General features: G+C 38.4%; 1 long non-coding RNA gene across 1 annotated transcript in view; it reads left to right on the plus strand.

The window, feature by feature from the left end:
- Positions 1–26,068, plus strand: part of LOC128659875 (uncharacterized) — a 31,302-nt gene extending 5,234 nt beyond the window's left edge. The window contains exons 2-3 of the long non-coding RNA XR_008402485.1: positions 23,837–23,952; positions 25,908–26,068. This is a non-coding gene — a long non-coding RNA (uncharacterized LOC128659875). The remainder of the gene's footprint in view (positions 1–23,836; positions 23,953–25,907) is intronic.
- Positions 26,069–27,075: the final 1,007 nt, after the last annotated feature.

Consider the following 27,075-nt stretch of genomic DNA (forward strand, 5'->3'; position numbering starts at 1 on the left):
TGTAATATAGCATCCAACCATTCAGAAGTGTGTTCCAGAAGCGAATCGATACCGCTTATTATCGGTCTGCCCTGAACGTTTGTCAAGGTCTTATGAACCTTTGGCAGATGATGGAACCAAGGGGTTTTTGGAAAATCAACTAGTAAATATTCCACTGTTTGTGGATCTAAATGACCCTCATGTATCCCATCATCTAATACATCTATCAGTTCGCTCCTGAACACACTTGTGGGGTCCCTAGAAAGTTTGACATAATCATGTTCATTATTCAATTGTCTATAGGCCTCAGAGATATACATTGGCCTATCCATCACTACAACGGATCCGCCCTTATCAGCTGGACGTATTACTAGTGTGGTATTTTGTTCCAATGACACCAATGCCTCTGTCTGAGACCTAGTGAGACTGAATTTCTTTTTAGCATCCTTCTGTCTAATTGTTTGTTTTAAAGCCACTAAATCCTTCTCTATTCTTGCATGAAAAGTTTCTATAATAGGACCTCTTGATTGTAATGGATAGAAATTGGACCTGCTTTTGAATTTAGGTTTGAGATCCACTGCATCAAATTTGTTGGTAGTTTCAGATTCCAACATCTGTAATGAAATAACATCACAACACTCAGAAAAATCAAGGTTAGGACAAGTCGCTGGAGAAAAATGTGTCTGGATAGTAGAATAAATTGGCACCGTGTCAGAATTGCTAAAATGCTTTTTTAGGGTAAGATTTCTAACCAGTCTGTTAACGTCTAATAGGGTTTGAAAGACATTAAAGTCAGTTGATGGTGCAAAACCCGAACTCAATACAAAATCTTGTTGCTTAGTCAGAGTAGTACTGGACAAATTAATTACATTATTCATCTGTACTTGCTCTGTGGGCTTGTTCTTAATTGGTATCTTTCCTGATTCTGTGTTTTGGACTGGCTCGTTCCCTCTCCTGTTTTGGCCTGAGCTAAGGGAAAAACCTGTTCAATGTCTGTTTGTCGAGCATCAATTGATGTTAAAACAGTTGTAGACTGCTGTGAATTATGAAAAAACTGTGCCTGTGTCTGTGTATTGGTCTGTGTCTTAGGCTTAGCTGCCACATTCATACTGGTAATGTTGTTAGTATTATCCCAAGTTGGCAGTACAGGTACACCTCCTGCAGCACCAATGGTAGCTGTAGCTCCTTGTGCTAACATATTATCATTAGCTGGTGTACTTTGTGAATTACTCACAACTCTACTGTCATCTGAGGAATAATCTGTATCTGGATCAGACCTGGAGAGGAGGTTGTGTGAGAGGAAATATTTGAGGAGAGATATAGAGAGAGCTAAGAAAGAGGTAAATGCCATTGATAGACGGGCCTTAATAGCTGAACGTCCTCCACGAACAGATTATACACAAGCACAGGGAGTTTACTTTGTGACAGGGTACAGCTCTCAATACCAGGAGGTCTGTGCAATAGTCAAAAAACATTTTTCTATATTGTCAGCAGACGATGGTCTACAGGAGGTGGTAAAAAATGGGTTGAAATGCTCATACTGCAAAAGTAGTACTCTAGGGTCCAGGTTAGCACCCACACAACTAAGGTCATTGAACAATCCAACTAGTTCCTGGTTGAAACATCTAGGTATGTTTAGGTGCGGATATAGGAAATGTAGGCCCTGTGAGTTTGTCCACATAACATCTAACTTCACATCTTGTGTAACTGGAGAAACGTTTGACATACAATTGTGTTTAAACTGCACATCTGAGCGTGTAGTGTATCTGTTGGAGTGTACCCTGTGCCACATTCAATATGTAAGGCTCACGGGGAGAGACATAAACAGCAGGATTAGGGAGCATCTGTCCACACTTACATTGGGTAAAGCTGCCACACCATTGGTTCAACATTTTGCAAGGAAACATGACAGGAAGGTAGACTCTCTAAAATGGTGTGTTATTGAGCAAATCAAACCACCAAAAAGAGGGGGGGATATTGAAAGATTGTTAGCAAAGCGAGAGATGTACTGGATTTTCAGATTGGGAACACGTTTTCCCAAGGGTCTAAATTCAAAGTATGACCTTATTAATTATTGGGAATAACAGTACATCTCCCGTTCTATATCTATTTCTTTATCTCTCTCCTCTTTTTTTTCATTTTCATCTTCACTTTCTTCTCCAAACTACCCTGTTTTGGATTATAACATATCAACATACATATAAGCAGTTATGGATGTTATGAATTAACCAATGGTCTTTTCAAAAGAGTTTAGCATATATTTTCATATTAGCGACTGTATTAGGTCTATTTTGGAGTTTTTTCATGATATACTATATTTGCTCTGTTTTATACATATGTATTGATTGTTTCCAGGGTTTATATACACAATGCAAGAGTTTCGGATGATTCATGCAGAAGATGGAATGTATGCAGTTGTATGTTTATGTACATAAATTCATTGACAGGAATCGGGTACCTGTTTATTTATTTACAATGCATTTGACTATATTGATTAAGTCCTTTGGTCCAATGCTTAAACAACAAATATGATATTCCATGATGAATCTTCAACTCTAAACAATAATTTTTACTCTGTAGGTCTCTTCAAATGTGCATAGGATAATGGATATGGTGTTCCTTGAAATGAATTTGATTTCACTGTATGCCTTTTTATATTTATTTGAGATGATTTACATATTGTCTTTAAAATCTAGTTTGACTATCATGCCCATTGTTTGATATATATGTGTTGCTATTCTTTATTACATATATATTTTTTGCTTTACCATATGTCAATTCTTTAATCAAGTGTTATATACTCAAATTAGCTCAATATCTGATTATTGTGATCTAGCAAGTATCTTAAAGTGTTAATAAGGCAGGTAGGCGTGCTTGTTTTTAAGTTGAAAGTTGTTAACCAATTGAATTATACAGTGTCTTTTAAAAGAAGGGGGAGTAGACCCAGCACCTATGGCTATGACTACGGCAACTGCCGAAACGCGTAAGCCAGTTTAGGTGTCAGCCTACTCTGTCTATGTGATACGTTTTTCCATGTATTTTTACTTCTACTAATAAACATTTTTGTTTTATGAACTGTCCGCACCTCTTGATTCTATATTCTTATTATGCCGGAAGGACAGTTAATTTATTGCACAGATATAGTGAGCCGTGAGTCATAGGGCTAGTGCTGCACACGGACCTGTTGGCTACAGACACACCTCCAATCCCATTGGCCTATATTGGATGTCGTATCCCGGAACGGCTTGTCTTCGCTAGATGACGTCACTGCCCTCCTGCTCCTCGTGGCCTGGTGAATTGGCGTGCGGTCGGAAGAAGGTGAGTGTACCAGCTGGAAGGCGGCGCTGAAGCAGCGGTAAGGAATCCTTATACCGGCTGGTCCCCCTTGAAGATACCGCACTGATACACGGGTGGAGCTGCTAAAGAGGGGTGAGAACCTATCCTTTTATATTTCATTCTGTCTGTTTGGATTTGGATGGCTTGCATATGAATTTATATCTCCAAATGGATTGTTCAATTGGCCATGTTTTGGGATACTGAAGCATTTGTTTGATTGTGCTATGTGTATCGTCTGCCTGGTTCAGACGCAACTATTTCTTTGGGAGAATTTTATTTAAGTTTGATAAGCCTTACTACATTGTGTGTTTTCTATTTGTTTCTTAGAGCCTGGCCTATACTCACTAGTTAGCTCACTATATATTAATGATATTAAAGATATTGTTGACCTGTGATATTGGAACTTTTTATATGGTCAATTGGGTGTAGCTCCACACTTTGAACTTTTTCTTGACCATGCAAGACATAACTATATGAAATCTGGCTTATTATTTAGCTAAAAAGGGTTTACAATATACAATTTGTAGCTATGGGATTAGATATTTCTATATTTTATTAATAGGCAGAATTGACTAGGTTCTAACCTAAAATATTGCATGCATACACATATAGATGAGAAAATGATAAATAACCCAATTCAATAACACTCTTAAAATTACTGTTGGTTTCAAAATACACAATTATTTATTAGATCAGCTAAAAACATGAAATGACACAATATTCAATGCATAGGCCTAAAGAAAATAACAATTAACATTTACTTACAAGACAAATATACACTTATACAAACATACATGATACAGATACCTTATTCAGATGTTGTAATAGGGTTGCCTGGGACATTACGAATGTTTCTGCTAGCTTCCTGTCCTCATCCTCCCCTCTCTCTCTCTCTCTCTCTCTCTCTCTCTCTCTCTCTCTCTCTCTTCTGACTCCTGACTAACCCTTCTGACTAAATCTTGTTCTATATATTAAAACCCTGCCCCATCTGTTAGTATTACCTTAATGCAATTGGTTCAATTTTTCCCTCCCTAACCATATTTGGGAAAACAAACACCATTGGTCCTAGCTGTTTACATGTAAATAGGGGCTATTGTAGGGGGTGGATAGCTATAAATCATATGGCTTGGACAGCTGTTCTGATTGTAAGGTCAGATGTTCTTTTGTCTATGATAACCTGTTATTTATTTATATTTACCTCCACGCCAACAGCTACATGAAAAGACTCCTATTTACATGTAAACATTTGGTGACTCTATTGAATGGGAGGAAGCCTGGGGAAATAACTCCCTTGTTTACCATCCCTGACCTTCTTTGAGGGTATTGTAACTGAAATAGGGCATAAGTAAAATAGACAGCCTCTATATTTCTCATGGCTAGAATATTATACCAATACATAAATATGTTCATACATACATACAATATATACATTGAAATGGAACTATAACATAAGCAATTTCCCAAACTGTAATAGTCCCCCGCTTTGTGGCCTTGAAAGCTTTAGCCAATGGCCACACATTATGTATTTCTCCCATGATCAGACCCTTACTAGACAACCTATGCATTACTACAAAGTATTATATACAGTATCATGCTATAACCCATGGTAATGTGTTGCGTGAGATGAAGTTTAATTTAGCAAAGATTAACACAACTATCCAATAGCATTAATTATGCTATTTGACACTGGTGCTGGCATCTGGAAGCTTGGTATCCTTATGTAAGACAAGATCTGTACATCCAACAGTCCATTTTGTAAGTCTTGAAACTGAAGTGACGCCTTCTTGTACAAACGTTTGTTATGAGGGCAAAGGCACGTATACACTTTTGTATTAATGGAACAGTTTTTCTTTTGACACAGGGGCCTGCTAGATAAGTGGTGACATTTTCATAAACTGTTATCACCTTGCAGCGCCACAAGTCCATTTTCTTAGTATATGCACATGCAAGTAAAGGGTGTTGAGTTCAGGAGTTATGTTGTGAACACAAGAATCTGTTGTGGTTTCTTCTAATGCCGTAGCCACCGTGAAATGACGTGAGTCCCTGGCTCTGTAACATGAATGTACCCCTTTTGATGATCCACTTGCATAACTGCACTATCCTTCCTTCAGGGATGTTGGTAGTGTCTTTGTGATAGGTTGTGACAGGATCTTGAATCTTCCATCTTCCTTCTGTCGCTGGGATGTTATTTTCTGTCTTGAAATAATATCATCAACAGAGACGTCTCAGATCTAAACAGCACATCTTCGGTAGTTAAAAAAAACTTACTTGGCATAATCAAAGCTATTGACAGTGGTGTTGGCATCCCAAATCTTGGAGAGGCAAATACTGCCATTTTTCTCCTGAGAATTGTATTCTCTTTTGGCATTCATCTCACACCTGATAGGTTTGAACACAAAGCCATATAGGTTATAACTGAAAAATCAACATATTTATGTTACTCAGATTAAAATATTAACTAACATATAAACAAAAGAAAACAAAAAAAAATAAAACAAAAATAATCCCCTTCACCTTCTACACTAAGTATTAAAACAAAAGCGTTACTCATTCTATGTCAATATGCCTATAATACACTTTAAACCAGATGTCTACCTGACTTCCCTAAAATGGTCTAACACCTATTATGTATATTATTTTATGTCATGGAAGTGTTGGATAAATACTAATTTATAATTAATCTTTTCCTCATGCTTTAATAATAAAGAGCAAAAGAAATTTAGTTAATGTTTGGATTTTAACGAGAAAGGGATACCATCCTATATGGAGGTATTGAGCTTCTGTTAATTATTTAGATAGAATGGAAGTTCTGCATGATAAAGTAGGTCTCTGAATTAAAATTTATCATAACATATTTAAAACTAAATTAAGATACACATATATACAACTTTCAGTGATAACATGCTACAATGCTGCTTTTTCTTTGGTTACTAAGTCTATCCAAAGAATCACCATTAATTGTGATGCAAATTATTATTAACAGGCATAGAATATAAGTACAATAACTATATGAAAGCTCTTGTTATGAAAAACTTGATGGTAATTTAAATGATAAATATTAACAGTAGTATGGATTGCATTATTTGTAATAATAATAATAATCATAGTTAAACACTAATAATGGTATTTTTTGTTGGAACCTTCTGTGTTACTGAAATATCAGTGGAAATGTTGTTTCTGGATTTCTGCTCAGCTGTTGGGATTCTTATGAAGCATTTACAAATATCCATCACTGGTTGTCTAGAAAATATAAACAAAACAAACTTAATTACTTTTCTAATTGAACAACTATTATTTACATTTTGGAAGTATCTTTGGACATCCCTCTCTTAAATTTTATAATAGTGCTCTAAAGCAATCCAAAATATTTTGAGCACCTAATATTGTTAAAATCATTTAAGATTATTTTTCCTAGGGGTAATACAACTGGCAAATGTGCTTGAAACATGCCATTTTGATCTCAGGTCTGTGACAAAAACAAACAATTGCACTAGGGATAGTCTGCTGAAACAAAAAAAATGGAGTGAGATATTGCCAAATTAAAGATAAACAGGAAGAACATTTTGTAAACGTGCTGGGAGACAAAGGGTAAATGTGCCTCAGAACCACCAATAGGTAATTCTATTCTAAGGTAGTCACACCCTATTTTAACTGTTTAACAATTTAACAAACAGGAGGACACTTCCCTGAAAGACATCTCTCTCCCCCCCCCCTTGGGCACAATGTTTTTTTTAGTACTAATTAAAGGCTGTAGTAGTCCCAAGAACAATGGTAATACAATTATACTCACCATTGCTGTAAAAATACCACCTATCCCTGTAAGAAAGATTCCTCCATGCTTCTCTTCTTTACACATGTTGGTTTGGAGCTGAAAAACACTCTTTGTAGAAAATAGACTGAGATCATGTAAACTTTTTGCATATGATTCCGGGTAACCATGGGATCTATCCAAACTCCAAGTGTACCTCTGTTTTTCCAAGAAATGAGGAAAAACAGGTTTACATTGTGGATCATAACCATACTGTTTCTTTCATGTAATTAGCAAGAGTCCATGAGCTAGTGACGTATGGGATATACATTCCTACCAGGAGGGGCAAAGTTTCCCAAACCTCAAAATGCCCATAAATACACCCCTCACCACACCCACAAATCAGTTTTACAAACTTTGCCTCCTATGGAGGTGGTGAAGTAAGTTTGTGCTAGATTCTACGTTGATATGCGCTCCGCAGCAGGTTGGAGCCCGGTTTTCCTCTCAGCGTGCAGTGAATGTCAGAGGGATGTGAGGAGAGTATTGCCTATTTGAATTCAATGATCTCCTTCTACGGGGTCTATTTCATAGGTTCTCTGTTATCGGTCGTAGAGATTCATCTCTTACCTCCCTTTTCAGATCGACGATATACTCTTATATATACCATTACCTCTGCTGATTCTCGTTTCAGTACTGGTTTGGCTTTCTACTACATGTAGATGAGTGTCCTGGGGTAAGTAAGTCTTATTTTCTATGGTTGGGCACTTTTATATAAAGTTCTAAATATATGTATTCAAACATTTATTTGCCTTGACTCAGGATGTTCAACGTTCCTTATTTCAGACAGTCAGTTTCATATTTGGGATAATGCATATGAATAAATCAATTTTTTTCTTACCTTAAAATTTGACTTTTTTCCCTGTGGGCTGTTAGGCTCGCGGGGGCTGAAAATGCTTAATTTTATTGCGTCATTCTTGGCGCAGACTTTTTTGGCGCAAAATTTTTTTTCTGTTTCCGGCGTCATACGTGTCGCCGGAAGTTGCGTCATTTTTTGCCGTTTTTTTGCGCCAAAAGTGTCGGCGTTCCGGATGTGGCGTCATTTTTGGCGCCAAAAGCATTTAGGCGCCAAATAATGTGGGCGTCTTTTTTGGCGCTAAAAAAATATGGGCGTCAGTATTGTCTCCACATTATTTAAGTCTCATTATTTATTGCTTCTGGTTGCTAGAAGCTTGTTCATTGGCATTTTTTCCCATTCCTGAAACTGTCATTTAAGGAATTTGATCAATTTTGCTTTATATGTTGTTTTTTCTATTACATATTGCAAGATGTCCCAGATTGACACTGAGTCAGAAGATACTTCTGGAAAAACGCTGCCTGGTGCTGGATCTACCAAAAGTTAAGTGTATCTGCTGCAAACTTGTGGTATCTGTTCCTCCAGCTGTTGTTTGTAATGAATGTCATGACAAACTTGTTAATGCAGATCTTATTTCCTTTAGTAATGTTACATTACCTGTTGCTGTTCCGTCAACATCTAATACTCAGAGTGTTCCTGTTAATATAAGAGATTTTGTTTCTAAATCCATTAAGAAGGCTATGTCTGTTATTCCTCCTTCTAGTAAACGTAAAAGGTCTTTTAAAACTTCTCATTTTTCAGATGAATTTTTAAATGAACATCATCATTCTGATTCTGATAATGGTTCCTCTGGTTCAGAGGATTCTGTCTCAGAGGTTGATGCTGATAAATCTTCATATTTATTTAAAATGGAATTTATTTGTTCCTTACTTAAAGAAGTCTTAATTGCATTAGAAATAGAGGATTCTGGTCCTCTTGATACTAAATCTAAACGTTTAAATAAGGTTTTTAAATCTCCTGTAGTTATTCCAGAAGTTTTTCCTGTCCCTGATGCTATTTCTGAAGTAATCTCCAGGGAATGGAATAATTTGGGTAATTCATTTACTCCTTCTAAACGTTTTAAGCAATTATATCCTGTGCCATCTGACAGATTAGAATTTTGGGACAAAATCCTTAAAGTTGATGGGGCTGTCTCTACTCTTGCTAAACGTACTACTATTCCTATGGCAGATAGTACTTCCTTTAAGGATCCTTTAGATAGGAAGATTGAATCCTTTCTAAGAAAAGCTTATTTATGTTCAGGTAATCTTCTTAGACCTGCTATATCTTTAGCAGATGTTGTTGCAGCTTCAACTTTTTGGTTAGAAGCTTTAGCGCAACAAGTAACAGATCATAATTCTCATAGCATTGTTAATCTTCTTCAACATGCTAATAACTTTATTTGTGATGCCATCTTTGATATCATTAGAGTTGATGTCAGGTTTATGTCTCTAGCTATTTTAGCTAGAAGAGCTTTATGGCTTAAAACTTGGAATGCTGATATGTCTTCTAAGTCAACTTTACTTTCCCTTTCTTTCCAGGGTAATAAATTATTTGGTTCTCAGTTGGATTCTATTATCTCAACTGTTACTGGAGGGAAAGGAACTTTTTTACCACAGGATAAAAGGTCTAAAGGTAAATTTAGGTCTAATAATCGTTTTTGTTCCTTTCGTCACAATAAGGAACAAAAGCCTGATCCTTCACCCACAGGAGCGGTATCAGTTTGGAAACCATCTCCAGTCTGGAATAAATCCAAGCCTTTCAGAAAAGCAAGCCAGCTCCCAAGTCCACATGAAGGTGCGGCCCTCATTCCAGCCCAGCTGGTAGGGGGCAGATTACGATTTTTCAAAGAAATTTGGATCAATTCAATTCACAATCTTTGGATTCAAAACATTGTGTCAGAAGGGTACAGAATTGGCTTCAAGATATGGCCTCCTGCAAAGAGATTTTTTCTTTCCCGTGTCCCAGTAAATCCAGCGAAGGCTCAAGCATTTCTGAAATGTGTTTCAGATCTAGAGTTGGCTGGAGTAATTATGCCAGTTCCAGTTCTGGAACAGGGGCTGGGGTTTTATTCAAATCTCTTCATTGTACCAAAGAAGGAGAATTCCTTCAGACCAGTTCTGGATCTAAAAATATTGAATCGTTATAGTTACCATTTTGAATGTTGGTATCCTTGCATAAGGACTATCCTGCCTTTTGTTCAGCAAGGGCATTATATGTCCACAATAGATTTACAGGATGCATATCTGCATATTCCGATTCATCCAGATCACTTTCAGTTTCTGAGATTCTCTTTCCTAGACAAGCATTACAAGTTTGTGGCTCTGCCGTTTGGCCTAGCAACAGCTCCAAGAATTTTTACAAAGGTTCTCGGTGCCCTTCTGTCTGTAATCAGAGAACAGGGTATTGTGGTATTTCCTTATTTGGACGATATCTTGATACTTGCTCAGTCTTCACATTTAGCAGAATCTCATACGATTCGACTTGTGTTGTTTCTTCAAGATCATGGTTTGAGGATCAATTTACCAAAAAGTTCATTGATTCCTCAGACAAGGGTAACCTTTTTAGGTTTCCAGATAGATTCAGCGTCCATGACTCTGTCTTTGACAGACAAGAGACGTCTAAAATTGATCTCAACTTGTCGAAACCTTCAATCACAATCATTCCCTTCGGTAGCCTTATGCATGGAAATTCTAGGTCTTATGACTGCTGCATCGGACGCGATCCCCTTTGCTCGTTTTCACATACGACCTCTTCAGCTCTGTATGCTGAACCAGTGGTGCAGGGATTACACAAAGATATCTCAATTAATATCTTTAAAACCGATTGTATGACACTCTCTGACGTGGTGGACAGATCACCATCGTTTAGTTCAGGGGGCTTCTTTTGTTCTTCCGACCTGGACTGTAATTTCAACAGATGCAAGTCTGACAGGTTGGGGAGCTGTTTGGGGGTCTCTGACAGCACAAGGGGTTTGGGAATCTCAGGAGGTGAGATTACCAATCAATATTTTGGAACTCCGTGCAATTTTCAGAGCTCTTCAGTCTTGGCCTCTTCTAAAGAGAGAATTGTTCATTTGTTTTCAGACAGACAATGTCACAACTGTGGCATACATCAATCATCAAGGAGGGACTCACAGTCCTCTGGCCATGAAAGAAGTATCTCAAATTCTGGTATGGGCGGAATCCAGCTCCTGTCTAGTTTCTGCGGTTCATATCCCAGGTATAGACAATTGGGAAGCGGATTATCTCAGTCGCCAAACGTTACATCCGGGCGAATGGTCTTCACCCAGAGGTATTTCTTCAGATTGTTCAAATGTGGGGACTTCCAGAAATAGATCTGATGGCCTCTCATCTAAACAAGAAACTTCCCAGGTATCTGTCCAGATCCAGGGATCCTCAAGCGGAAGCAGTGGATGCATTGTCACTTCCTTGGAAGTATCATCCTGCCTATATCTTTCCGCCTCTAGTTCTTCTTCCAAGAGTAATCTCCAAGATTCTGAAGGAATGCTCGTTTGTTCTGCTGGTAGCTCCAGCATGGCCTCACAGGTTTTGGTATGCGGATCTTGTCCGGATGGCCTCTTGCCAACCGTGGACTCTTCCGTTAAGACCAGACCTTCTGTCGCAAGGTCCTTTTTTCCATCAGGATCTCAAATCCTTAAATTTAAAGGTATGGAGATTGAACGCTTGATTCTTAGTCAAAGAGGTTTCTCTGACTCTGTGATTAATACTATGTTACAGGCTCGTAAATCCGTATCTAGGGAGATATATTATAGAGTCTGGAAGACTTATATTTCTTGGTGTCTTTCTCATCATTTTTCCTGGCATTCTTTTAGAATTCCGAGAATTTTACAGTTTCTTCAGGATGGTTTGGATAAAGGTTTGTCTGCAAGTTCCTTGAAAGGACAAATCTCTGCTCTTTCTGTTCTTTTTCACAGAAAGATTGCTAATCTTCCTGATATTCATTGTTTTGTACAAGCTTTGGTTCGTATAAAACCTGTCATTAAGTCAATTTCTCCTCCTTGGAGTTTGAATTTGGTTCTGGGGGTTCTTCAAGCTCCTCCGTTTGAACCTATGCATTCATTGGACATTAAATTACTTTCTTGGAAAGTTTTGTTCCTTTTGGCCATCTCTTCTGCCAGAAGAGTTTCTGAATTATCTGCTCTTTCTTGTGAGTCTCCTTTTCTGATTTTTCATCAGGATAAGGCGGTGTTGCGAACTTCTTTTAAATTTTTACCTAAGGTTGTGAATTCTAACAACATTAGTAGAGAAATTGTGGTTCCTTCATTATGTCCTAATCCTAAGAATTCTAAGGAGAAATCATTGCATTCTTTGGATGTAGTTAGAGCTTTGAAATATTATGTTGAAGCTACTAAGAATTTCCGAAAGACTTCTAGTCTATTTGTTATCTTTTCCGGTTCTAGGAAAGGTCAGAAGGCCTCTGCCATTTCTTTGGCATCTTGCTTGAAATCTTTAATTCATCATGCTTATGTCGAGTCGGGTAAAACTCCGCCTCAAAGGATTACAGCTCATTCTACTAGGTCAGTTTCTACTTCCTGGGCGTTTAGGAATGAAGCTTCGGTTGATCAGATTTGCAAAGCAGCAACTTGGTCTTCTTTGCATACTTTTACTAAATTCTACCATTTTGATGTGTTTTCTTCTTCTGAAGCAGTTTTTGGTAGAAAAGTACTTCAGGCAGCTGTTTCAGTTTGATTCTTCTGCTTATAATTTCAGTTTTTTTCATTATAAGATTTAAACTTTATTTTGGGTGTGGATTATTTTCAGCGGAATTGGCTGTCTTTATTTTATCCCTCCCTCTCTAGTAACTCTTGCGTGGAAGATCCACATCTTGGGTAGTCATTATCCCATACGTCACTAGCTCATGGACTCTTGCTAATTACATGAAAGAAAACATAATTTCTTTCATATTAGCAAGAGTCCATGAGGCCCACCCTTTTTTGTGGTGGTTATGATTTTTTTGTATAAAGCACAATTATTCCAATTCCTTATTTTTTTATGCTTTCGCACTTTTTTCTTATCACCCCACTTCTTGGCTATGCGTTAAACTGATTTGTGGGTGTGGTGAGGGGTGTATTTATGGGCATTTTGAGGTTTGGGAAACTTTGCCCCTCCTGGTAGCTCATGGACTCTTGCTAATATGAAAGACATGAATTTATCAGGTAAGTTCTTACATAAATTATGTTTTTTCTTTAAAACCATTAATTGTATCCATGATTTCCACCCATCTGTTGCTCTGTAAATCATTTGTTAAAAATATGTCAGGTTCCAAAATATTAACTCCAATATCTGTTTTAGTTTTTAATGCATTCCCCAAACATATTTTGAAGATATCCATGTTCTCATTTTTAAGCAAATCACTCCAGATATCATTGTGTAACTGTGGCACTTTTACAATATCATTTGTTAATTTAGATACACATTTTTCACACTCTTTTTGAGCTGTGCAATTTTGGCCTGAATTTGCTATAAAACTTGAATTGGGCATTGTAGTAATTGGTATTGGTGTGGAATGAATGTTAGATACAGTATTTGAATTATTGCCTCCAGTAGAAGGACATAGCATAGGTGTTTCTAGAAAAACAGGGATTTCACCTATGTTTACTGCATTTGCATTATAGTTATTCACTGTATCTTTTAAAATCAAATTGATTGTTTTATCAGTTTTGTTGGAATTATCAAATAAAATTGCATTCATTGTCTTCCCCACTTTGTCACAGTAATTCAATGAATATGTTTGGGTGGATGCATCTTTTTTCAAAGTTTGTAGCAAATGAGTATTTTGTACACTTTGTGACTGTGTAAGTTTATTTTGGATAACTTTATTTTCACAAATTATATTATCCATTTCATTTTCTGTTTTAATCAATTTTTCCTTACACATTTTAAGTTCTGTTCGTGCAGTAGCACAGTTTTCATCACTTTTTTCTTTTAAGCATTTTATTTCATCATTAAGTAATGTTAAAAAACTGACTTTACATTCCAATTTGTCAATTTCTTTTTCTTTGAGAATTAAATTTTCTTTAGAATTGTGAAGGGCTTCATTTAAAACTTCTTTTTTGGCATTCATTGCCTTCTATAAGGTACAACGAGTCCACGGATTCATCCTTTACTTGTGGGATATTATCCTCCTGCTAACAGGAAGTGGCAAAAAGCACCACAGCAGAGCTGTCTATATAGCTGCACCCCCCAGTCATTCTCTTTGCCTACTCTAAGTACTAGGAAGGGTAAAGTGAAAGAGGTGATAAAATGTTAGTTTTTATTTTCTTCAAGCAAGAGTTTCTTATTTTAAATGGTACTGGTGTGTGTACTATTTACTCTCAGGCAGCAGATGGATGAAGACTTCTGCCTGGAGGCTGATGATCTTAGCATTTGTCACTAAGATCCAGAGCAGTTCCCACAGAATGGCTGAGGAGTGCAAGAACTTCAGTGTGAGGAACGTTTTCATGCTATATAGCAGTGAGGTATGTTCAGTCATTTTTCCTGGAGAGACTGTGGTATTTCAGAAAGGCTGACAGTATCCCCATGAGGGTAAGGGTAAGCAGTAATCCTAAAGAGAAGAGGGGTATTACTAAGCTTGCATATAGGGGCTTATAAAAAATGGTTGACACTGAATTTGAATGTTTGTGGGCAAACATTTTTGAAATGGGAGTGCTAATAACGTTTAGGGACAATAAAGTTTTTAAGACTTGATTAAAGGGTACACTTGGCTTCTTTATTGGGTTTCAGAACCCACATGGCTAGTTTGAGACCGCTCTGGTGTGGTTAATTTGGGCTGAAAAGACATCTAGTGAGATGGGCGGGGCCTATTTTCGCGCCTCAGTTGCGCAGTTGTATTTGCAAAGCAAGCAGCAAGCTCCAACTCTGGTGGGCCCTTGTGGAAGTGTTGGGCCAAATCGAAGCTTTAACCCTGTTTTTCCAATCCCTGAGGGCAAGTAGGCGCCACAGCAGGGCTGTGGCGAGGTGCAGGGGGTGTTTTTTTCCGGATTTAGGCTTTATTAATGATCCGGTTTTTCACAGTAAAGGGTTAACTGTTCCTTTCTTTGTGGGGCAAACTTAGCTGCATAATTGGAATCTAATATCAAAGTTTTGAAATGATTGGTGTATTTTAAAGCAGTTTTGCAAAACGTGTATGCTTTTTTTTTCTCTTAAAGGCGCAGTACCGTTTTTTAAGATTGTTATTTTTTCACTAAATAAAGTGTTTTGAAGCTTGTTTGTGGTCATTACTAGCCTGTTCAACATGTCTGACATTGAAGAAAGCCAATGTTCAGTGTGTTTAGAAGCCATTGTGGAACCTCCCTCATGCACTGAAAGGGCAATAAATTGCAAAGAACATATTTTAGCTAATAAAAGTATGTTGCAGGATCATTCTCAGTCAGAAGGGAATCAGGTTATGCCATCTAATTCTCCCTAAGTGTCACAACCTTTAACGCCCGCACAAGAGATGCAAAGTACTTCTGGTGCGTCTAATTCTTTCACCCTGCAAGATATGGCCGCAGTTATGAATACTACCCTCACAGAGGTTTTATCTAAGCTGCCTGGGTTGCAGGGGAAGCGCAGTAGGTCTGGTGTGAGAGTAAATGCTGAGCCCTCTGACCCTTTATTAACCATATCCGATGTACCCTCACAATGTTCTGAGTTGGGGGTGAGGGATTTGCTGTCTGAGGGAGAGATTTCTGATTCAGGAAAGATGTTCCCTCAGACAGACTCAGATATGACGGCTTTTAAATTTAAACTAGAACACCTCTGCCTGTTGCTCAGGGAGGTTTTAGTGACTGGATGATTGTGACCCTATTGTAGTTCCAGAGAAATTGTGTAAAATGGACAGATATCTAGAGGTTCCTGCCTACACTGATGTTTTTCCGGTCCCTAAGAGGATTTCGGACATTGTTTCTAAGGAGTGCGATAGACCAGGAATTCCGTTTTCTCCCCCTCCTACTTTTAAGAAAATGTTTCCCATATCAGACACCATGTGGGATTCGTGGCAGACGGTCACTAAGGTGGAGGGAGCTATTTCTACCCTGGCTAAGCGTACAACTATACCTATTGAGGACAGTTGGGCTTTCAAAGATCCTATGGATAAAAAAATTAGAGGGTATCCTAAAGAAAATATTTATTCATCAGGGCTTTCTTCAGCAACCTATAGCGTGCATTGTTCCTGTAACTACTGCAGCTGCTTTTTGGTTCGAGGCTCTGGAGGAAGCTCTCCAGGTTGAGACTCCATTAGATGATATTCTGGATAGAATTAGGGCTCTCAAGCTAGCTAATTCTTTCATTACAGATCCCGCTTTTCAACTGGCTAAATTAGCGGCAAAGAATTCAGGTTTTGCAATTTTAGCGCGTAGAGCGTTATGGCTTAAGTCCTGGTCTGCTGACGTGTCATCAAAATCTAAGCTTTTAGCCATCCCTTTCAAGGGTAAGACCCTATTCGGGCCTGAACTGAAAGAGATCGTTTCAGACATCACTGGAGGAAAAGGCCATGCCCTTCCTCAGGATAAGACAAATAAGTTGAGGACCAAACAAAATAATTTTCGATCCTTTCGAAACTTCAAAGGTGGTTCCTTTACCTCTTCCCCTGCTGCAAAACAAGAGGGGAATTTTGCTCAATCCAAGTCAGTCTGGAGATCTAACCAGACTTGGAACAAAGGTAAACAGGCCAAGAAGCCCGCTGCTTGGATCTAGTAGGGGGCAGACTTTTTCTCTTTGCTCAGGCTTGGGCAAGAGACGTTCAGGACTCCTGGGCTTTAGAAATCATAACCCAGGGGTATCTTCTAGAATTCAAAGCTTCTCCTCCAAGGGGGAGATTCCATCTTTCTCAATTGTTTGTAAACCAGACAAAAAAGGAGGCGTTCTTACGCTGTTTAGAAGACCTATATACCATGGGAGTGATCTGCCCAGTTCCGAAAACAGAACAGGGGCAGGGGTTTTACTCCAATGTGTTTGTGGTTCCCAAAAAAGAGGGAACCTTCAGACCAATTTTAGATCTCAGGATCCTAAACAAATTCCTCAGAGTCCCATCCTTCAAGATGGAGACCATTCGGACTATTTTACCAATGATCCAGGAGGGTCAATATATGACCACCGTGGATTTAAAGGATGCGTATCTGCACATCCCTATCCACAAAGATCATCACCAGTTCCTCAGGTTCGCCTTTCTGGACAAGCATTACCAGTTTGTGGCTCTTCCCTTTGGGTTGGCCACAGCTCCCAGAATTTTCACAAAGGTGCTAGGGTCCCTTCTGGTGGTTCTAAGGCCGCGGGGCATAGCAGTGGCGCCTTATCTGGATGATATCTTAATTCCGGCGTCAACTTACCAACTAGCCAAATCTCACACGGACATCGTGTTGGCTTTTCTAAGATCTCACGGGTGGAAGGTGAACGTAAAAAAGAGTTCACTTATCCCCCTCACAAGAGTTCCATTCCTGGGAACTCTGATAGATTCGGTGAACATGAAAATTTTTCTGACGTAGGTCAGGAAATTAAAGATTTTAACCACCTGCCGAGCTCTTCATTCTATTCCTCGGCCGTCAGTGGCTCAGTGTATGGAGGTAATCAGACTAATGGTAGCAGCAATGGACATAATTCCGTTTGCTCGCTTGCATCTCAGACCACTGCAACTATGCATGCTCAAACAGTGGAATGGGGATTATCTCCTCAGATAAATCTGGATCAAGAGACCAGAGACTTTCTTCTTTGGTGGTTGTCACAGGATCATCTGTCCCAGGGAATGTGTTTCCGCAGGCCAGCATGGGTCATAGTGATGACGGACGCCAGCCTATTGGGCTGTGGTGCAGTCTGGAATTCCCTGAAAGCACAGGGCATGTGGACTCAGGAGGAGGCTCTCCTCCCGATAAATATTCTAGAACTGAGAGCGATATTCAACGTGCTTCAGGCGTGGCCTCAGCTGGCTTCGGCCAGATTCATAAGATTCCAGTCGGACAATATCACGACTGTAGCATATATCAATCATCAGGGAGGAACAAAGAGTTCTCTAGCGATGATAGAGGTTACCAAAATAATTTGATGGGCAGAGACTCACTCTTGCCATCTATCAGAAATCTATATCCCGGGTGTGGAGAACTGGAAAGCAGATTTTCTAAGTCGTCAGACTTTTCATCCGGGGGAGTGGGAACTCCATCCGGAGGTGTTTGCACAGTTGATTAATCAATGGGGCACACCAGAATTGGATCTGATGGCGTCTCGTTAGAACGCCAAACTTCCTTGTTACGGGTCCAGATCAAAGGATCCTCAAGCAGTACTGATAGATGCTCTAGCAGTACCTTGGTCGTTCAACCTGGCTTATGTGTTTCCACAATTTCCTCTCCTTCCTCGTTTGATTGCCAGAATCAAACAGGAGAGAGCTTCGGTGATTTTGATAGCACCTGCGTGACCATGCAGGACTTGGTATGCAGACCTGGTGGACATGTCATCTCTTCCACCATGGACTCTGCCACTGAGACAGGACCTTCTGATTCAAGGTCCGTTCCAGCATCCAAATATAGTTTCTCTGCGACTGACTGCCTGGAGATTGAACGCTTGATTTTATCCAAGCGGGGTTTCTCTGAGTCGGTCATAGATACCTTGATTCAGGCTCGAAAGCCTGTCACTAGGAAAATTTATCATAAGATATGGCTTAAATATCTTTATTGGTGAGAATCCAAAGGCTACTGATGGAGTAAGATCAGGATTCCTAGGATTTTGTCTTTTCTCCAAGAAGGATTGGAGAAGGGGCTATCAGCTAGTTCCCTAAAGGGACAGATATCTGCTTTATCAATTTTACTGCACAAGCGTCTGGCAGATGTTCCAGACGTTCAGTCATTCTGTCAGGCTTTAGTTAGACTCAAGCCTGTGTTTAAACCTGTTGCTCCGCCATGGAGTTTGAATTTAGTTCTTAAAGTTCTTCAAGGGGATCCGTTTGAACCTATGCATTCCATAGATATTAAACTTCTATCTTGGAAAGTTCTGTTTTTAGTTTCTATCTCTTGGGCTCGAAGAGTTTCTGAACTATCTGCATTGCAATGCGACTCGCCTTATCTTGTTTTCCATGCTGATAAGGTGGTTTTGCATACCAAACCTGGATTCCTTCCTAAGGTTGTTACTAATAAGAATATTAATCAGGAAATTGTTGTTCCTTCCCTGTGTCCTAATCCTTCCTCTAAGAAGGAGCGTCTGTTGCACAACTTGGACGTGGTTCGTGCTTTGAAGTTTTACTTGCAAGTGACCAAAGATTTCCGTCAAACATCTTCTCTGTTTGTTGTCTATTCTGGAAAGCGTAGAGGTCAAAAAGCTACGGCTATCTCTTTCTTTTTGGCTGAAAAGCATCATTCGTTTGGCATACGAGACTGCTGGACAGCAGCCTCCTGAAAGAATTACAGCTCACTCTATTCGAGTGGTGGCTTCCACATGGGATTTTAAAAATGATGCTTCTGTTGAACAGATTTGTAAGGCTGCGACTTGGTCTTCGCTTCATACCTTTTCCAAATTTTCCAAATTTGATACTTTTGCTTCTTCGGAGGCTATTTTTGGGAGAAAAGTTCTTCAAGCAGTGGTGCCTTCTGTTTAGGCATCTGTCTTGTCCCTCCCGTTCATCCGTGTCCTGTAGCTTTGGTATTGTATCCCACAAGTAAAGGATGAATCAGTGGACTCATCGTACCTTATAGAAGAAAAGTAAATTTATGCTTACCTGATAAATTAATTTCTTCTATGGTACGACGAGTCCACGACCCGCCCTGTCATTTTAAGACAGATTATATTTTTTTGATTTTAAACTTCAGTCACCTCTGCACCTTTTAGTTTCTCCTTTTTCTTCCTATACCTTTGGTCGAATGACTGGGGGGTGGAGCTAAGGGAGGAGCTATATAGACAGCTCTGCTGTGGTGCTCTTTGCCACTTCCTGTTGGCAGGAGGATAATATCCCACATGTAAAGGATGAATCTGTGGACTCGTCGTACCTTATAGAAGAAAAGTAAATTTATGCTTACCTGCTATATTAATTTCTTCTATGGAACGACGAGTCCACGACCCGCCCTGTCATTTTAAGACCGATTATATTTTTTTATTTTAAACTTCAGTCACCTCTGCACCTTTTAGTTTCTCCTTTTTCTTCCTGTACCTTCGGTCGAATGACTGGGGGGTGGAGCTAAGGGAGGAGCTATATAGACAGCTCTGCTGAGGTGCTCTTTGCCACTTCCTGTTAGCAGGAGGATAATATCCCACATGTAAAGGATGAATCCGTGGACTCGTTGTACCATAGAAGAAATTAATTTATCAAATAAGCATAAATTTACTTTTTTTTTTTTTTTTTAAGGACGTACCCTCGGTCATTAAGGGGTTAAGCTAAGACATGCTACATATCTGTTTGGAGCTAAAACTAGACATTTGCTGAAAGACAATTAAATGGTTAAATTACATCATATAGCTGCACATTTAAGCTAAGACATGCTACATATCTGTTTGGAGCTAAAAATAGACATTTGCTGAAAGACAATTAAATGGTTAAAGCGCAACCTATAGCTGCACATTTTGCACATTACACAAACACAACTGTTTTTTTAAGACTACAGTGGCAATTGTCTAATTAACCATGTTGTGCACAAGTGCTCACCAATGAGCCACCCAGGGGGAAACTGTCTGCCCTCAAACTGCCGCCACAGTGACGACTGTCTGAGGATGCGGGCATCATGACAAGCCCCGCTGAAATTCGCACACACCTGCATAATCTGCATCCGTGCATCACAAACAAACTGCACGTTTAGACTATGGAAGCGTTTGCGATTTCGGAAGAGCTGGTCATTTGCTGGAGCACACAGCGCAATGTGGGTGCAATCTATTGCTCCCAAGACATTGGGCATTCAAGCTATTGCATAGAATTCCCTCTTCAGGCGCCTCCATTTACCATCATTTTGAGGGAATCCTATGTAACGCTTACTGACTAGTACCATGACGTCCAGAAAGTTGTCAAAAACCACAGAGAAGATACCCTGAGCCAGCCCATGCATGTACCCCTCTCCAGACTGAAAACTCCTGGAGGCCAGGACGTGTATGCAATTTAGCATCTTGGTCATACCAGGGATTGCAGTCTGCATATGTCTACGTGGCTCCATATGAGGTTTAAGAACATTGTAAAGGCTAATGAGCTGTTCGCTATTGAGCCTATACTTGTCAAAAACCTTGAAGTCACTCATGTTATCCAAGGTGGGCCTCACCCTGTGAACAGGAGGACCTCTAACCAGACTAACCCTACGTCTCGCTTGAAGATGCCGAACCCGCCTGATTCTATTGAACACCACGCATGCAACAGCACCAGCAGCATCTAACTGAGGATTATCCATATTTGCCAAGCTAAGCAGCACAGAGCCAAACAGCAGAGCAAACACACAAGGAGTAACAAGGTATGCAAAACACAAAAGCGATTTGATACAATGTCGATCACAAGGGACGCTTTGGCTATGTTGCTTGGGGGATTTATAGTGCAATTAGTCCAATGGTAGTGAGTTTGTAATGATTGCTGATTGTATTCACTTGATTGTATGTGAGCGGCGCGAATGCTTTCAAAGTGGGCGTTTTTTTTGGTGTTTGCTTATATTTTGTTTCCCCCCAATGAATCGTAATGTGAAAGTGTAAAATATAACATATACAGTGCATTTTCGTAATGTTTGTTCATATGCGTAATAAATACTTATTAAACACGATGTTATAGTAAACAGCACACGTCCACGCTAATATGAATGAAAGTGCATACTTGTGTATAATGTGCATAGACATGGCATAGAATCTGATCGATCAATGTTGCTGCAATATTGTTTGTAAACGATAAAGGAACTGCTGATATCTATAATCTTCTATATATAAGTGATTGGCGAGATGTCAATATTGTACACGTCCCATTAAAATCGCAATAATGATGAAGATCTTCCGGCTGACATCTATACTATTGCATATATAAGTGATTTGCGAGATGTCAATATTTTACGCGTCCCATTGTAATCGCTATAATAATGACGATCTTCCAGCTCACATCTATACTATTGTGTATATATAAGTGATTTGCGAGATGTCAATATTGTACGCGTCCCATTAAAATCACAATAATAATTAAGATCTTCAAAACTCTCGTTTACGTATATGTAGTATTGAGTGCGAAACTTCTGAAAGGGGCGGTACAGTCCTAAAGCTGTAATCTGTATGGTTGAAGCTTATAATGACATCATCATATTAGCAACCTGCCTGTCTAGTTAGCAAATCTTCATTGTGTTGTATTTTACTACATTGTTATTGTGTGCTGATTAAAAAGATAAATGTGTGCTTTGTTGTTGCGTGATGCGTGTTATGTACATATATGTATGTATGGTGATTCTCTCCCACATATGCTGACTTATATAAAGCAGTATAGCATTGTTGTTCCTTCAAAAAAAGTGACAGCTCTAATATGTTCTAATGATGTTCTTATTGTACGTAATTCCTAATGTTATATTCTGAGTGAATCGTGATGTTAAAGGGACAGTAAATCCATATTTTATGTTTCATGATTCATAGAGAGAATTTAATGTTAAGCAACCTTCCAATGTAGTTTTATGATGTAAATGTGTTCATTGTTTATATGTTTTTTTGCCATAATATCAATGCACATGTATGAGTGAATGACAAGTCATGTATGTGCATCCATTAATGATCATGTGTTAAGCCTATGTAGATATGCTGTTCATGCAAGCATATGAGTTGAATAAATGAAATGCTATAATAGAGGTAAATGAGACGTGTTTCCAATTGTCTACTGTTTGTGAATAATGAAATGTCAAAATTATTTTTCTGTCCGTTTAAATATGATGTAATTTTTCATAAAAAATTCGTATTGGTGATGGTGATTTGTAGTTGATGTAATGTAAATTTATAGAACAATTTGATGTTGTAGTGAATTTCACACAAGCCATAAGTCCATAGGAAAATAGTAATTTCTTGATCTATTTGTCATAGCGGGAATAATGCAAGAAAGAATGAGTTAGTTTCACAATTGTAACGCTGGTATTACGAGTTTTCTTGTCTATGCATTTTACGTGCGTTAGGTAAATCTGCCTGTCACGTGCACGAGCACGTCTTCCTCATAGAAGTCAATGGAGGAGAAAAATGTGTGTATAAATAAAATCCAACACTTGTTTTGAGCGTAAAGTGAGTGACGTCTCGTAACTTTGATCCGTTCTATTTTGACACAAAAATGTAAAATCATAAAAATAAATATAGTGTAGTGTTTGTATGAGTGTAAGTGTAGTTTGTGTAATGTTTTTGTAGTGATTTGTGGATGTTTTTGTTAGTGGTATATGGATAACTACTGGGTCTGGATTTACGTTAATGATTTGAGCGGAGATAGATATTTTTGTGGCGTTGCGTAAACTCGTAATACCAGCGGTAGTTAAAAAGCAGCGTTAGGAGGCTTTTTCATGCATAACGCCAAACTCATAATCTATGCCTAAGTTTATATAAAAAAAAAAACCTCCATTGTATTTATTTTATTTGTTCATGCTGTGTTAATGAATTTAATGTTTAGTTCTTCCATTTTTATAGGCTAATTTAACAAATAATGATTTATAGTAGTTTGTAAAATTAATGTTTGTAGCAGAACCAAACAATATTTTCAGGCATGAGGAGGTCTGTCCAATAATACCTTTGTTCGGTTATTCCAATTATCCAATGAGCAACAGATTCTTAAAGCAATGGTAAATCAGAGCGTTTAAAAATGATAGGGTTTACCATCACTAAACATAAAGTATGCAAAACTTTGTGCCGCGGTTTCTCCGCTAAAGTCATTATTAACATTATTAAACAGTATTATTTATTATCTGTCTAAACCATTTAATATACTTTTTACAGACACAGCCAGAGCACTGAGAGATATCAGGTATTGATGTAACTGGAGTGAATAAGGGAACCTTCTTCCTGAGCACAGACATTGGAGCCTGTTATCAGCATGAACTCATATGTGTTAGGTGAGTAAAATAGATATTATGGTGACTTTAATTACTGGGAAATAGAACAGATCACTCATTAAACAAATATAAACTATTATATTTATATCTGTATCTTTAAGTACATTTGTGTCAGTGACGTTATAAAGAAGGAGCAACCCCCATTGGGCTGAGGAGTAGGGTAAAAAATACTACCCCACCCTTTGCTTTTAGACAGATCATGTCCAACAACTGCCTAACCTCACCCCCTGACCTGGTTCATTACTCAGAACACCGGCAACCTCGCTCATGAAACGCCCACAACTCACCCAATGTTCCCCACCCCAGAACACCACTGATTTGTGTGTTTAATTTTACACTTAGTATTATTAAACTAATAAAGTTTTTGGCTGTTTATATAAATAGAACCACAGCCGAAAGCTAAAGATTATCATAAGGTCACTGCTTCTTACCATCTCAAAACATCTCACACTGATGATTAGTCTGTGATGATTAAGACATCAGGTTCTCACCCAACTGATTGTGCATGAGCCGGGCAGGGCTGTATGTGCAGTTGCTTGTGCAATGTTAGTGGAAGGAGTTGATATAACAAAGGCTCTTAATAGGGGGTGCTATATATAGTGTAAACAAAATAATGGGGTTGGTAGCACTCATTCAAATGGGCTTTGGGGAATTACACCAGAAGTAATTATGCAAGCAGTCACAAAATATAAAAATATATCATATGAAGGAAGGGCTAATGAAAATATGTGACAAAAGCCAAAGTGTGATACAGGCTGCACCAAAAACAATTTTTTTTATTTACAGCTTATAAAACTCAGTGGAATTTCTCTTTTTACAGAGAGCAACTGTGTAGCTGATATATAAACAAAGGATACTTTTGATAAGGCAAAGGTTTACCTAAATAGACGTCTGTTATATTATATTATATACCCATATAGAATCAATTCTGCAATTGTTATTCACCTGTGAGCTGTTTGGTAAAGGTGAACAAAAGCCCTCCATGCGGTGTCTGTATACCAAGTGAGTTTGAGCTGATATTTATAAATGGACGCTTGAGCTGAGCTACAATCACTATAGAGAAGGATCATTTTCGCAATAAGGAAAGACACAGTACAAGTGGTAAATACCGAGTCTGGATAAGAGGGTCCCAAGACAGACCTCATTTGAAGGAATAGGCTATGGGGTAATTTTTGCCCACTTACCAAAGAAGCTGGTAATATTAAGCTTTATCTGTGACACACAGGAACTGTCTGTTCACTTTTCTGTCTGGATTGGAGCGTGCAGTTGTACTAAGTGCTCCCTATACCCACTAATTTCCATCTAAGTATCCTGTCTTATTTTGGGACAATTATCAGGAGCGTGCTAAGGCACTTATGTGCTCCAATATATAACATCATACACAGTTTGTTCAAATCAATGTGCTTTCATAGTGTGTTTATATATTTTTGTTTGTCCTGAAATTTTAGGCATGTTAAATTAGGGCTTATGTTATGGTTATATAATATTATATAACAGACGTCTGTTTAGGTAAACCTTTGCCTTATCAAATGTATCCTTTGTCTATGTATCAGCTACACGGTTGCACTCTGTAAAAAGAGAAATTCCACTGAGTTTTATAAGCTGTAAATAAAAAATGTTTTTGGTGCAGCCTGTGTCACCCTTTGGCTTTTGTCATATATTTTCATTAGCCCTTCCTTCATATGGTGTGGGTATATATATATTTATATATATATATATATATATATATATATATATATATATATATATATAGGTACCTCTCTATCACATTCTGTAACAAGGTATAGACAAAGTGCAGAGGTACAAAAGTTAGTCTTTATATAGATTTGCCCACTACCTGCTGCATCTTACTTTTTACTTTTTTGTATCCTATGCCACAATAAAGAAGTTTGGATATTTAACGTAACTTTTGTGCTTTGAATGAATCGCTGGCTCTCTTGTTTGTTTTTATATAGATATGTCCCACTTGTGGCGGACAACCACACCGGTTGGGAGAAGGTATATCTATGGCTCAGAGATGTAGATGATGATGATGCTGGAACAGGCTGCACTCTCCTCACATCAAAATGTCAAAAGAATCTGGAGAAGTGAAGAAAAAAGAGAGGCGCCTGTGTGTACCAGTATGGAACAGGATAATCATACAAGGATCCCCAATCCAGGATACTCACATTTTCATGGAGCACTTAGACAGTGCTATTAGACACAGGCTGGATATTTGACAGCAACCCAGCTCACTGATCTCCCCGAAACAGGAACACTGGAATTCTGGATCACCAGGGACTCAAATGTTTGAATATCTGCAGCTGATTGTTCCCGGTGGAAGTGATTGGTATATGATAGGCAGGCAAGGCAAGGTTCCCATATAAAATAAAATGTATTAAAATGTCAAAAAGATAAAAACAGGAACCATAAGGTAGGGTATGCTAGCAGCCCTCCTTACACAATTGCAACACGTTTCTCAGTGCTTCAGAACACCGTTTCATAAGGCATACGATACAGGCTGTTCATGGCCTTTTAATACACAAGCCTTACCAATACAAAATACAATAAAAAATGCAAACACCTGGGAACTGCCCCCTCAGAGGAGAGTTCCCAGCAGCTTAACCCTTAGTTTGAAGTGTATATTTTATTAACTTTGATGCCTCCATATATTGCACTTTAAAAGCTATGAAAATAGTGATATAATATAAATGTACATAACAATTTATATATAAAAGAAATCTATGTATATACATACAAATGATCATAAGCATACAAACAATAGTATATATATCAAAGTTTTGTGATTACTCATACTCCTTAAGATGATATGTTGTCATCATCAAAACAATTCTAGTTCATATAAAAAATAGTTTTTTGTATTGGTAAGGCTTGTGTATTTAAAGGCCATTAACAGCCTGTATCATATGCCTGATAAAACGGCGTTCTGAAAAGTTGAGAAACACGTTGCAATTGTGTAAGGAGGGATGCTAGCATACCCTACCTTATGGTTCCTGTTTTTATCTTTATGACATTTTAATGAATTTTATTTTATATTGGAACCTTGCCTGCCAATCATATACCAATCACTCCCACTGGGAGCAATCAGCTGCATATATATTTCAGAATTTCTGAATCCCTGGT

This window comes from Bombina bombina, chromosome 5, assembly GCF_027579735.1.
Source record: "Bombina bombina isolate aBomBom1 chromosome 5, aBomBom1.pri, whole genome shotgun sequence".
In the NCBI taxonomy this organism is placed as follows: Eukaryota; Metazoa; Chordata; class Amphibia; order Anura; family Bombinatoridae; genus Bombina; species Bombina bombina.